This window comes from Lolium perenne, chromosome 2 (genome assembly GCF_019359855.2).
Source record: "Lolium perenne isolate Kyuss_39 chromosome 2, Kyuss_2.0, whole genome shotgun sequence".
NCBI classification, from domain to species: Eukaryota; Viridiplantae; Streptophyta; class Magnoliopsida; order Poales; family Poaceae; genus Lolium; species Lolium perenne.
In genome coordinates this window covers 42,693,869-42,704,026 of record NC_067245.2, presented here as the reverse complement: position 1 = coordinate 42,704,026, position 10,158 = coordinate 42,693,869, and the positions used below count along the sequence as shown (strand labels likewise).

Below are 10,158 nucleotides of genomic sequence, written 5' to 3'. Positions count from 1 at the left end.
AGTCGGATCCACACCTAAATTTTGGTAGGTGGATCCGCACCTACAGGACCACTGCGACAATCAATCTCGCACCGGCTCGACGGAACGCCGAAGAAAAACCGCCACGACCGACGTTGACTCCGCTCCAAACAGCTAAGTCCCTATTTATATTTAATATTTTAAAATTTTATGATCATGAGATTAAGATTGGTTCACTCATATCCTGAGTCTTTTACCGCTTTCACTGTTGGTCATATCTTTCCCACGATTTGCCTTGCGCTCGTGAAAAACTTTGTACTGTTTTTGCCGCTTAAGGCTCCAGTACGCTGCAAAATTTCCGCCTTCGGGCGTTAGCTTGAGTTTTCTGGCCTACACGTTTTCTGTTGTTTTATGTGTGGATTCCTTAGTAGTGACATCTCGGTACTTAAAGCCGGCCTCTGTTTCTGAGGTTCTTGATTGTTTCGCTTTTAAGCGCTATCGCCTCAGCAGATGTTCTGTGTTTAAAGTTTGCCGTCTCACGAAAAGTCAAGCATATAAACCAGAAGAACGGATAAACCAGCACTTGCTTAAAACATATAAATTACATTAACTGTTCAAGATAGTCGAGTTGTTTCCGCCTTGACAGTTTTATGTTGTTCAACTGCTGCATAGTTTCAGCTTTAAAACATTTGTTCAAAGGCCGTTTTTGTTCCGCCTTACATTTGTTCGTTGAACATGATCAAAGAAACAATTTAATACAAATATGTTTTTATGTTTATGTATCAGGTACATGACACTTGGACGTACAACAGTCTCCCGAGGTTAGGCGGATCCATGGCGTGCACAGCTGGAAAAGCAACTTGAGTCTTGATTCCGCTATGCTTAGCCGGAACCAACCCTCGGGGGCTGCGGTTTGATCTTAGGTGAAAAGTGTGTTTCCTTTCGGGTATCAGTGCTGGAAATTTCCGCCTAGATGCTTGGGATTTACGCTATTCCTAAGTCACATATAAAGATAAAGCTACTCTAAGAGCACCAAGCCGGATTTTCAAGTAAATTCACCTTGGCGCTCGGGGGCTACATCGATGAAGTTCTCTTTGGAGCAACATGCCGGAAATTTCCCACCTTGACGCTTGGGGGCTAAGTTTCTGAGCATCGAGTCTCCTTGGAGCAAGCCGACTCAACGCTCGGGGGCTACATACATATGGTTATGTCAAGAAAAATTTCAAAGATGGCGAAAATCTGGCTAACTAGTCGGATCCGCACCTAATTTTTTGGTAGTCGGATCCGCACCTATTTTTTGGTAGTCGGATCCGCACCTCAATTTTCGGTAGCCGGATCCGCACCTAATTTTTTGGTAGCCGGATCCGCACCTCATTTTTTGGTAGCCGGATCCGCACCTAATTTTTGGTAGTCGGATCCGCACCTCAATTTTTTGGTAGCCGGACACGCACCTAATTTTTGGTAGTCGGATCCGCACCTCAATTTTCGGTAGCCGGATCCGCACCTAATCTTTGTTAGTCGGATCCGCACCTATATTTTGGGTAGTCGGATCCACACCTATATTTTGGCTAGTCAGATCCGAACCTACATTTGGCTAGTCGGATCCATACCGAAGATTACGTTGGATGGTGTCTCCGAAGAATCTGACCATTGGATCATGAAGTTTCCGACCAATACTTGGTTGGAGATACGAAGTTTGGAGTCCTTCAAGATTCTCTATTATTCGTTCCAGCCAAAGGATGAAGATACATGCGCAAGCTGAGCTGGATGGAAGAACGGTGAATCTTGGAGAACTCCGGGGGCTACTGTTGTGGATATACTTCATAGGTATACCATCGACATGGTCCGATTCCGGCAAGCCCGGGTGGCCCACAGATGGTGGTGATGGCTTATGGCCCACCGGGCAGCCCAGTTGCTGTTGATCCTAAAGGATGAAGTCCAGCCCAGGATAGGGAAGCCGGATCCCAACCGACCATCGGAGGAAGTCGGATCCGTGAAGGTTCATGTGGAACCCGGATCCATGGAGGCCCAGGAGTAACCCGGATCCATGGAGGCCCAGGAGTAACCCGGATCCATGGAGGCCCAGGAGTAACCCGGATCCATGGAGGCCCAGGAGTAACCCGGATCCGTGGAGGCCCATGTGGAACCCGGATCCAGTACGACGTAGGGAGGAAGGCAGATCCTTGACGTACACGGCAAGACCTTGTACCGTAGTTAGGCGACCTGTAATCCGGCTAGGACTCTCCATGTAAACCCTAGATCCGTGCGCCTTTATAAGCCGGATCCTGGGAGCCCTAGAGGCACGTTCACGTTCACGTTCACGTGCACGTTCAGGACAACCACAACTCATTGTAACAACGCGAAAGCGCCCAGATAATTCCAGACAAGCAGCAGTAGGCCCTGTCATCGTGCAGGTGTTCCGAAGCTGGGTAAATCGCGTACCACCGTCCCGAGAGCACTCCGCCCTATGGCCCCTACTTCTTCTCCCCCTCGTGAGGATCCCTCCTCCGGGGTATCGTCGATTAGGCAACGACAGACGGCCACTGTCTGCACATATGTACCTGACCTGCAACACTCGGGCCCGCATGTCAGGTACCGACACGACCCTCCTGCGTGGGGCCACCTGTTCCGACAGCCTCCAGGCATGCGAAGTGGACCAGACATATTAGTACGACCAACATGGGCTCCACATGTCAGTTCCCATGCCAATTTTTTGCGCACGTGCGATCACAAGTGTCTGCCTGCCGTCAATTCTGGGCGCATGGCCCTGCAGGACAGAGCCGGTGGGACCCGCATGTTAGAGCTTTGGTGGGTCCAGCATGCCAGAGATTTGTGGAGGCCGCATGTTAGAGCCTGGTGGGTCCCGCATGCCATAACTAGGTGGGCCCAACCTATCGTAGTTCGGACCCGACATGTTAGAACTTGTGGGGTCCGCATGTGAGAGCTTTGTGGGTCCCAGGTTGCATTCGCATCGGGCCCACATGTAGCCTTGGATGTACTGGGTTCACTAGTTTTCCCACCTGTCAGCTACACGTCGAGGTGTCTTTGGGCCAGATTTGCTGACTAAAGGCTCAGGGCCAATTTATTCAGGTTAAAACAAGACACGCTGAGGAAATTAATCGGCCTATGGTGGCCCGTTTAACGTGCGACTGTCATTTATTCATAAAATTATTGTGGGCTTATGGTGGCCCGTCTAGCATGCACACAGCAGTGGTCCTCTAGTTGGCCATCCTAAGCAGCCTGGGAGCCACAGCCACTACGTGGTAACTATATATCGTGGGCCTAAAGAGGAAATTACCTTGCTGACTTACTGTTTGGTCCATGTGAATGGGTGACCTACAATGTAGATTGATGGCCGCCTGCCGCTGTGAGGATCTCGGGGTATAGATTTACAAACTGAAGTTTGGAAGAAGTTGGGGAGAACAAGAAGAAGAAGAAGAAGAAGAAGAAGAAGAACGTGGAAGGCCTCAGTTGCAAAACCATTATGTTGCCCTTGTGTGTCCTTACCAAAGACTCTCAAGCAGGTCTGCAGGAGACGAACAAGGATTTCTTATCAATACTAACGCCTGGTTTCAAGTACATCCCGTATAGAAACAAAATAGAAAATAATATAACAGAAACAACAAAAAAATAGTAAATGAAACAGAAACAGAAACCAAAATGGCTACATCGTCTAACTGGGCCGGCCCATTCCAGGCCCGGGTTATTCTACATCCCTATCATGCATTGAGGATTTACGCATAGCTAGACAACAACTGTTGTGGATCAGATTCTGGTAGTCCTAAGGTCTTGTACAACGTTTTTAGTGCGTGCCATAATCACATCAAACAAGTTGTGGAAGGTCTAGGAGACTCCAGAAAACTTGATCACTCTAACAGCCGATATCAATGCGTAAGATGAAAATGAATCAAATATTTGAATAAATACAGTAAGTATAAATATAACTAAATGCCAACTTTTATGTAATTCAGTTGTGAACTATTCATCCTGGCATTCATGTCAAATCTGAGTACATCACTCTAGTGTTTGTCTAGGCGGGAAAAAGAATTCATATATTCGCATAGCCAACACAACGGGATGGTGTAAATTCATCATTTGAGTCAAAACCACATCCTACTATGCCTGTGTGAAATACAAGATAAACTTTCGAGGATAGCTTCAACCAATAGATGCAGCGTAAAAACAAACACTAGCACACTTCTTAAGTGACAAAAGGATTTACGTGGAAAACCACCTCTACTTGAGGAAAAAAACAATGGGTGTGGATACAAGCTTCACTATGAGCAACCTGGGTACAGAGTTTTGCAACCTGATTTGCCATTCCACTGCTCCACCTGATGGGTAACCAAATATCCTGAAGTGAACCGTCTGCCATCAATATCTCCAGCCAAATCTGAATCTAAAATCAGTTCTAACTCTTTACCACCAAAACAAATCGTTATATTTGTAGTGCCCCGGAGATATCTCAAGATCCACTTCACGAATAAGAAATGTTTGGCCATGTGCACACCATAGCATACATCAAACTCATGCCTGTGTGAAATTGGTATTTTGTACGGTGTCGCCGAAGTCTAGTCCTGAAATGCACTCATACAGCAAAAGCAGTTGCTGCAATTCATGTTGGAATACACTTGCAAAAGGAGCCACCATGGAGGGTAATGAAATTCCTCCTCCCACTGCAGCATAAGCCTTTCGTGCGGTGTCACTGAAGTATAGTCTCTATGTACATGTAAATACAAAATAAGCTAAAGTTAACAAATCTAGTTTCAAATAACCATTTCTTTATTGGCGACAATGAAACCATAGAAATAACACAATAGACAACCTTAGTCTACTCACCGGAAACATGCTACATACAGCCCCACAACCCTTATAAATATTGGGTCAGGTAAAGGGATACCGTTTCGGCCCAGAGTGGAGATTCGAGGGAATTTTTCCAACAGAATCACCTAGGCTGTTTCTACGTTGACACCGGAGTTTACTCACCAACAATAGCTGTTGCAATTTATCAACTTCAGAAAACTGTACAAAAACATTCATCAGTATTATAATATTTATACAAATACTCTAGAACTCATAGTAAATGTGCAAAGGAAGGAAAAACCAATACATTCTGGAAAATTCCAGTACTTGCCTCCTCCTTTAGTGCAGTCTCTCCTTGCGTGCTGTGTCAACCAGCTGAGAATGGAGCCATCAGGCTAGGGTCATGAAGTTCCACCTCCCATTAGGTGTATAAAGATCGACCGGATGTCGAGCTTAGGCTTCTGCAGCATCAATCCTTTCGTGCGGTATCACCGAATTATCGTCTCTATGTACATGTAAACACAAAATAAGCTAAAGTTAACAATCCAGTTTCACATTACCATTACTTTCTTGGCGACAATTAAACCATAGAAATATCACAATAGACAACCTTAGTCTACTCACCATAAAACACTACATACAGCCCCACAACCCTTATAAATATTGGATCAGGCAAAGGGATAAAATTTCGGCCCAGAGTGGAGAATCGAGGGAACTTTTCCAACAGAATCTCCTAGGTTGTTTCTGCGTTGACATCGGAGTTTACTCATCGAAAACAGCTGCTGCAATTTATCAACTGCAGAAAATTATACAAAAAGATTCATCGGTATTATAACATCTATCTATTATCTATTAAAAGTAAATTATGGGCTCACCAGAAAATAGAGAAATCGCTAGAAAATCCCACAAAAATTAGAAACATCTGGCCATTTAATTGATACATAGATAATCTATAGCCATTAGATTAGACTTAAGGCTAAAAAATTACCCACCATTGCCATTGTACACGTCCCTTCATTGTTTCCTTTTGTTTTTTCCACAACGTGTCCTCTTCAACGCATCCTCTTGGAGTCGAAGGAAAAACAGATTTTTTTATGCCCTAGCGCAGATGAGCCATCTTCAACGCTCAGCATGCCAAAATTGCCAATGCGTCGCTGCCTTCCTGTCTCCATGGTACCAGACTCTTCCTTCCTCTACCTTGGTGCAGAATCGGTAAATCATGGGTTTCTCTAATCTGAAGATTCATCTGGCGGTTGTTCGTCTCCTCCATGAGCGAGGTTAAGACAATAATTCACCGGTATACGTGCGCCTAACCAAGCGCTCTCTTGGTTATTTGCTCTGATCGGAAGGTACATCTCGCCACCGTCTGTCGGCTCTCCTTTTTTCGGCAATTGTTTGTCAATCCGTTTCCTGCCGATTCATCTTTCCCTTGCCTCTCTTAGATCGATTTTGATTCCTTTCGATTTGCTCTCTTTGAAGATAGATGTGATTGAGATGGTGGATGGACGGGAGGGGCTGTGTCTAAGCCTGCACCAGGTCCATGCCCATGTGGTCGCGGGCCGACCAGCCGCAGGGCGAGTGCTTGATCGATCGTTTCCCTTCCTGTTGTATATTACAATACTGTTTGATCTAATTATTTTATGGAACGGCGATTAGTGAATACAACGATGCTCCGCAGGTAAATGCTAATATGCTGCACACATGCGATCATGCATCCATGCAAGATGGATGGATCCATGGAATTAAAACTTGATTCATGCGTACTGAGTACTGACGGACATTCCCAAGACAGGTAATAGCAGGTGAGATTTCTTTTGATTGCTACATCTATTTGTTCAGAATGCAATATAGAACTCTATTATAGATGCATGACCGAACGGATGTGGAGCAAAAAGAAAGGCAACGTACTGTTCTTTCTGATCTCTGTAATTTCTCACTCCCTTTCAGTTTGAATCTCCTAATTTAGAAATGTGTTCCCGTAGACCTAGCATATTACATTGATACGCATGGTTTTTGTAATCCATTCTAAGTTTCTATTATTAACAAAAGCACTAAATGGTCGCCACCATCTACTTGGTTTGATGTACTATTGGTAATTGGGTAGTTTGAAACGGAAAAACTGTATGCAAGTTTGAGTCAGATTTCTTATATGCTTTTCTGTACATGTAGATCACGATCCTCTTCTTTATCATGATCTTTACAAAATATTTCTTTCATTACCTAAAGGTAATTTTCCTTTTGGAAGATTCGTTTTGGAATTAATTTGCATTTTAAAAATTTATGTGGTGATCATTATTCAAATCTCCCAGATGCGTTGAAGATTATCTTGCGGCCACTCAGAAATAGTCCAGGAAGCTGCAAACCAAGATCCTGATCCATGTAATATATTGAAGTTAGTTTTCAGATAATAATTCAACACCCGTTAAATCAAATCCCGGCTATAAGGTATGGCTTATTTTATCGATAAAAATCCTTGGAATCAAAGACGACCTAAACTTAGCCATCTAAGGCTTAGGAAAAATTCAGGTGTATTCGAATTTACTCATGGTGTATTATGTTTTTGTACTTGCCAACATTTTCCATGCTATTTTTTTGTCATTTTTAGTAAAAAATAATAATCTTACAATGGTGGAAAGCATCCATCCAAATTTGGGACGGTCAATTCTTGGAAGAAAGCAATCATATGTCCAAGGAAAAAAATGGTGAGCAAGATCACTGAATATGTAATGGACAAACTAGAAGGTGAGGACACAATTTACCGTAGTTCTGACAGTGTACACAAAGCTGTAAATTGAAGTGATGATTCAATATTCAGAAGAGTTCCTAAACAACCTAAAGTTTCCTGGAATTATAAGCTCAAACTGAACATTGGAGTACCGGTGATGCTACTACTTAATATAGCCAGAGTGTTGGGTTATGCAATTATAAAACATTTTTATCCAGCATTTTTTTGTATTATCCTACTTTGACTAAATGCCGTAACTGCCTTTTAGATAAGCATAAGTGAATGGAAATTAGTTTACTGTAAAATATCTTTAGATTAAAACAACTGAATTACCTATGCTCTGATTGTTATGCAGCCCAGAAGTACTTGCGAGGTACGATCGATCTTCAAAGTTTCCACGTGTGGGCCTTCAGTTTTGGGACAAGCAATCTGTTTATTTGCTGATTTTATTGGTGTTATTATGGAGATCAGTTCACATTAATGGAGAGAGGAGAGGAGAGCGTTGGAGTTGAAGATGGGGGCCTGTGGCTACACATCAAGTGGATTAGGTACGTTGCTCTAAGAAATAAGCATTATACTACAGAAGTAGAAAGGATGTCCGCAGCTTCCAGTGAAGTGTGCGAGTATGCCTAACACCATGACCATGGCGTGTTTGCCTCCTAATAAAAAGTCATGTAGTGCTTGTGAAATTCAGTATTTGCGACATCTATGTCTATGCCACCGTGAGATTCAGTCTTTGTGACAGCTGTGTGTAAGCATGACAGCATGAAAACCAGGGAGGGCTTTCAGCTGAAAGGGTTTACCTCCATACTATATATAGTCTTTGTTGCAACTATGCGTATGCCACCATGAAATTCAGTTTATTCTGGCATCTCTTATTTTCTTCCAAATTGTTGCATTTAGCTATATATATGCCACCATGGAAAAACTTATGCCGTGTGCAATTACAGAATCACTGGCACAAGTTATTCCACTGTGAAGTTTCTATTATGTAGCATATTAATGTGATATGTGCACGGATTTTTTAATTAAAAAAGGGTTTCGGGACAAGTTTGCCAAAAATATGCTAGACAATAGGAGGATACAACCACTGTACTCATAATTTACAAGAATCAACAGTTATACTCCCTCCATCCCATGAAACATGTCTTAACTTTGACTAAATTTAGATGTATTCACATGAAAGAATATTGGGTGAAATAGTTACCCCCTCCGATCCATAATAAGTGTCGTGAACTGAGGTAAATTGTTTGTCAATGGCTAACTATGTACCTTGGATAACTGTTACAACATATATTTATTTTTATGTGTGAATATGCATATCTTCTCAATTTTTTTTTCTGATATCACAAATGCGACATATAGATATCCATTATCTAAAATAAGACGATCGTCGAGGAGAAATTGTTTCTCTTTACCTATCTAGCCTCTAATCTTTCATGCAGTGCGTCTGATATGACCTTGGTCCGACGATGGTGTTCAGTGTGATGAATAACATTTTTATCCTCGGATAGTTAAAATATTAGTTTTCTTTGCTAAAGAGAGTAGCCAAAGTGCCATTTCATTGATAGAAGAAGATAAAGCCTCTGCTCCAAGAAAACCTGAATGTCTTTCACAACATAGTCATTATATATTTGGTAACACCGCTACTCACTAGGATTGTTTTTTACACTTCATTCAGCCAATTTGCAATTTTTCTTGCTTGCTCTCATATTCATTTATAGAAAGTGCAGTAGCTCATATAAGCCGCAACATGTTAGGAGTAACCAGTGTACAAGTTACTTATGATCTTATTCTACTATAGTTGACAGTTTCTGTTCCAATATTGTAGTGCTTCTTTGCTTATTAGCTGATTTTTTTGCAGAAAGAGGCTTGCAAAGTAATAAGGGGTACCTCAATGGAGCAAAGGGGAGGAAACATATATACTCACATGGGACTTTTTACTGATGCCAGCCAGTCCGTACCTAAGATGTTTTCTAATTTTACCAAACTAATTATGTTTATTTAAAACCTTTCTGCACACATGACTTAACCTTTATACAAAACAGATTTGGGGTTTGGTATTTGAGTTCAGTTCACTGCCACGAAAGTGTGGTTCAGTCCTTTGTCTCTTAAATGTGGGTTCACACCACAAATTCATAGTCGGTAGCAAGATTAACAACACACGTAACCATGAATAGCTTGATTATTTGCACTGATCGATATATGAAATTCTTCCAACAGTATAAAATTCAGTGAATTTCACATTGCGGGGGGCATAAAAAGGTATGTCTCTATTCAACTGTCATAAAGTTATCGTGCATATACATTTTTGCGGCTTCATTGTATCGTGCTTTCTAATAAACATTATTTTTTACAATGAAAAATAAAACCTATGTTTTAACATGTGAAAATTTGAACAATTATTTTCAGGGATAATGAATTGTTTTATCTGGAAGAATATAGGTTTGTGATACTTTTGAGTACATATATAGCTTAGATCGACTGCATGCTTAGCACGTATATATGCTTGGTACTGATGGTTATTATTCGAGTCAGAGGCATGTTTTCTGAGAACACCACCAGGCATAATATTACACGCTTTCACTTATATTCATGTGTGTTTGTTTTCCTTTCTCCGGTTATTGCATTTGGAGACATTACATAGAATAAACTAATAGTTTTCTTCAAAA

General features: G+C 41.9%; 1 long non-coding RNA gene across 4 annotated transcripts; it reads left to right on the top strand.

Moving 5' to 3' along the window:
- The first annotated feature begins 5,810 nt into the window (after positions 1-5,810).
- Positions 5,811-8,020, top strand: LOC127331937 (uncharacterized). Of its 4 annotated transcripts, none has more exons than XR_011751550.1 (5): positions 5,811-5,934; positions 6,002-6,110; positions 6,241-6,563; positions 6,931-6,987; positions 7,071-8,020. It is a non-coding gene; the product is annotated as an uncharacterized lncRNA (long non-coding RNA). The 4 variants fall into 4 exon arrangements; XR_011751551.1 differs by having other exon boundaries at positions 5,811-6,110; positions 7,071-7,503; positions 7,842-8,020; XR_007870108.2 differs by having other exon boundaries at positions 5,811-6,110; positions 6,245-6,563.
- Positions 8,021-10,158: the final 2,138 nt, after the last annotated feature.